This window comes from Rutidosis leptorrhynchoides, chromosome 6, assembly GCF_046630445.1.
Source record: "Rutidosis leptorrhynchoides isolate AG116_Rl617_1_P2 chromosome 6, CSIRO_AGI_Rlap_v1, whole genome shotgun sequence".
Classification (NCBI taxonomy): Eukaryota; Viridiplantae; Streptophyta; class Magnoliopsida; order Asterales; family Asteraceae; genus Rutidosis; species Rutidosis leptorrhynchoides.
The window spans coordinates 266,432,346-266,436,465 of NC_092338.1; positions in this window are offsets into that span (position 1 = coordinate 266,432,346).

Below are 4,120 nucleotides of genomic sequence, written 5' to 3' on the forward strand. Positions count from 1 at the left end.
GTTTATGTATATGAAATCTTGTGGTCTATACTAATAACGCTGCTAGCATTAAACCTATATCTCACCAACTTTATGTTGATGTTTAAAGCATGTTTATTCTCAGGTTCCTAGAAGTCTTCCGCTGTTTGAATATATGTTAGAGAAACCATGTGCATGGAGTCATACATGTTTTATTCGAGGAAGCATTGCATTCACAAAATCATCACCGTGTATTTATTTTGACTGCATTGTCAACGGAAGTATTCTTGTAAACTGTTATTTACGGTGATTGTCTATATGTAGAAATCATCGAATGTCAAAAACATTGAATTTTAAATATTCATTTATGGTATATCTTTTCAAAAGAATGCAATGTTTATAAAACGTATCATATAGAGGTCAAATGTCTCGCGATGTAATCATATGTTATTGTATTCGTCCCTATAGATTGGGTCGGGTCGTTTCAGTTGACTTTTTAGAATTAGACTTTGACTTCGAAATTCATCCTTGATTTTGTGAATTAGAGTTTGAAAATTTGCAGATAGTTGTAATAGATGAATCCTAGAAACTCTGCAAATCTAGATTTTGACAAACACTTCAATTTCGAGTTTTGAAAAAAAAAATCAAAAGGAGACAGAGATGTCGAGCTGAAAGAAAAAAATAAATAAAAATAAATAAGTAAAACTGTTTAATTTCAACTGAATTGTCATTGTTTCTGTAATTGCCAAGTCATATAAATGTGGAAGAGTTGTATGGTTTATGATCAATGAAATAATTGGATATAAAGTCAACAGGTTATTCGTTCAGCAAGAGTTTAAAACAGAAAAAAATAAAGAAGATGGTGACACTCAACAGAATTTGGATCCTATCTGATTAAGTCTTGATTCGTACCAATTTAGTGACATAAACAAGGAAATAAAACAGTGGGATTGTGATGCATATCTGAATTTAAATGCTGTATCTAATTTTATTTATAATTAGTATTAAGATTAATAGTTAGTAAATATAAATATATTAATATTATTAATGTTATAAAAATACTGATAATTATAATAATTGAATAATAATAATAATATTATTAATCAAAATAAGTCTTATAATAATAATAGAAATAGTAATAATAATATCAATAATATTGATAATACTTGTACATATCCTATTTTACATATTTTATATAAAATAATTTATAATACAAATATTAATTTTTAACATTTATAATAAAGGTAATGTGAATAATATTAATATAAAAATTATATTCAAACTTATAATTAAATTTAATTATTAATATTATATGATAACATATATTAAATATTTATCATTTATATATTTTATATATATATATATATATATATATATATATATATATATATATATATATATATATATATATATATATATTACATCATATATAATATTGCTTATGTATAGTATTCATATATATATATATATATATTTATATTTTTATTTACACACAATGTTCGTGAATCGTCGGGCATAGTCACAAGGTAATTGCATACATGAAACAGTTCAAAAATTTTGAGATTCAATCTAACAGACTTTGCTCATCGTGTCAAAAACATATAAAGATTAAGTTTAAATTTGGTCGAAAATTCCCGGGTCATCACAATTGTCATGTTGACTCGTTTCCATGGGACGCGGCAGATCTCCCTCATCAAGATAAGCCGGACCTTGAGACCCTGTTGTACGTTGAGGCACAAGAGGATTTCCAGCTGATACGCAGGGTGCCTTTTCAAGACTTTTCGGATCCCCTTCGGCCGTTCTGGACTTCAATGATTGAGTTTCCTCAGTCGATTGAGTCAACGCAGACTTTACTGTAGAGGAAGACTTTACTTCCTTAGATGCAGAAGCATCTTGCTTTGTAAGATTTATTATTAAATCATGTTTAGATTGGATGGGCTTAGTAGTCTTTTTACCATCCTTGCGTTTAGCTATCTTGCCTACCGAAGCTTGCACTTCATTTAGTGTAGGGCTTACTGTTATTATTGGATGTGATACGGAGATGGGTGAGGGTGACCTAATTGGCTCTAGGTCTTGATCCGTATCACCAACGGTTGGAGTAACTGTTTGGCGGATGATGGGTGTCGAAGTCCTAGATCTAGTTACTCGTTGGGTTGACGGAGTCTGAATCATCTCATCAAGTATAAATCGAATTCTCTTAGGAGAATGTTCAGGAGATGACTCAGTTGCTGAAGAATCAGTGTTACTGCTCACTTCGGGTGTTGTTGAAAGGGTTGGTTCAATCCTAGGTGAACTAGGCTCCCTGATCCTCACGGGTTGAGCTTGGTGTGCTGCCCTAGAACGTTTGAGGTTCACCCTAAGTGGAGGATTAGCTGGCCCGGGTGGTTGTACTACAGGTTCCTCTACAACCTCTGGGGCTGGAACCGCAGCAGGTTCAACTTGTTCTTGTTGTGCCGGGTTCGAAAGAGGTATTCCTACAGCCTCAAAATAAGAATGCATTCGAACGTCTTGGGGTGCAGCTAGCCCCACAAGCCAATTTGGAATCGGCGCAGTGAATTGATTGTTAGATACCATTGGGGTATTCATCTTCAGCTCCCCAAATCTTTTCATCTGTAATCCATGTGTACCTGGAACAAATATATTTGCATTTCTGCAAGTAGTGATAACATCATGGATAAAGATACAGAAAAACCTTTCACAAGGGATGTACGAACCCCTTGGCTTATCAACTTGTGCCTGAAACAAATTCCATAATAGTTCTGCATAATCAGGAGTCACTACTCTTGTGAAAGAGTAGAACAATCTCTGCATTAGCACAGTTAGGCTGTCGGATCCACTCCTGGTCATCAGCAAGCATCTGTTGATGATTGAGAAGATCACATACCACCTTGAGTGCAGGTATTTCTTCTGAAACTTAGCCGGTGGAACATTGTTTGCTCTAACATAACCAAGATCAAAGATTGATGACATCATTTACTGAGTAGCAGGGAAAGCAGGAGCATTCTGTACAAGAGGAAGCCCAAAGATCCTCCTAAAATCAGCCTTAGTGATACTCCTCATCCTTTGAACTCCTCTTAGCTCAAACTCAAATCGAGCTTGTGTACCCTCTGGATTTGCAGCAGTACGTTGTGTAGCTTCCACAAACCTAATGGTTCTATTGAGTAGCTCTAGATCTGTCATAGGTACACTGACAGTTGAGCTTAGAGCAGGCCATAGTGTATGCCTCTCTAGTATTGCAGTCCAGTAATTGCAAGGAATGATGGTTTCAGAGTTGATGAAGTGATTGTTCGCCATTTAGCTGTATAAATAAAAAATAGAAGACCACAAGATATTTAACATAAAGCACATTTCTCTATTCTTATTTGCCTTTGAAATCGTTTGTATTTTTCTAGTTTTATAATTTTTATGGTTTTTCTAAGTTAAAAACATCAATTATTCCAAATATGAACAAGTAATTAACAAACATGACATTCATATGATATTCATTACAGTATAAAGTCATCATGCAAAGTCAATTATATAACACAAAGAATCAGAACAACACTTAGTCAATTTTAATCACAATTCAAACAGATTCGGTAGTCATGAAAACTTGAGATTCTGTAACCAAATAAGCTTGAGTTTTCATACCAAAGACTTAAATAAAGCATGCAAGATTTATCAAGTTGAAAATCTCAATTTTTGAAAGTACCAAATAGCAGACTCGGTATAATGCCAAGAACATATTCGGTATCTTCAAAAATCACATATTATCACCCAAACATGAATATTCAGTCTTATATCATGCAAAAACATAGTCACAATCAATTAACAACTCAAACAAATCAGAAAAACATGTTAATGACTTAAACAGACTCGGTACTGTAGCAAGAACACATTCGGTATGTACATAATCTATCAAATACTCAATTAAACATGTAATCAGACTCGGTCAATTGATAGATCAACTAATTTAACATAGATTTGACAAGATTTCATGTTAATCAACCAAATCAGATAAGTTTAATCAAATAATTAAGAAATACGACTCAGATTCGGTATAAGCAACATTTTTCAAAATTAAGTGTCACAATCATGTTATTTGCTTGATTTTTTGGTTTATAAATGTTCAATTATCTCAGATCTACAACATGTGATACTTAAATTCAATTAAAACAAGAAT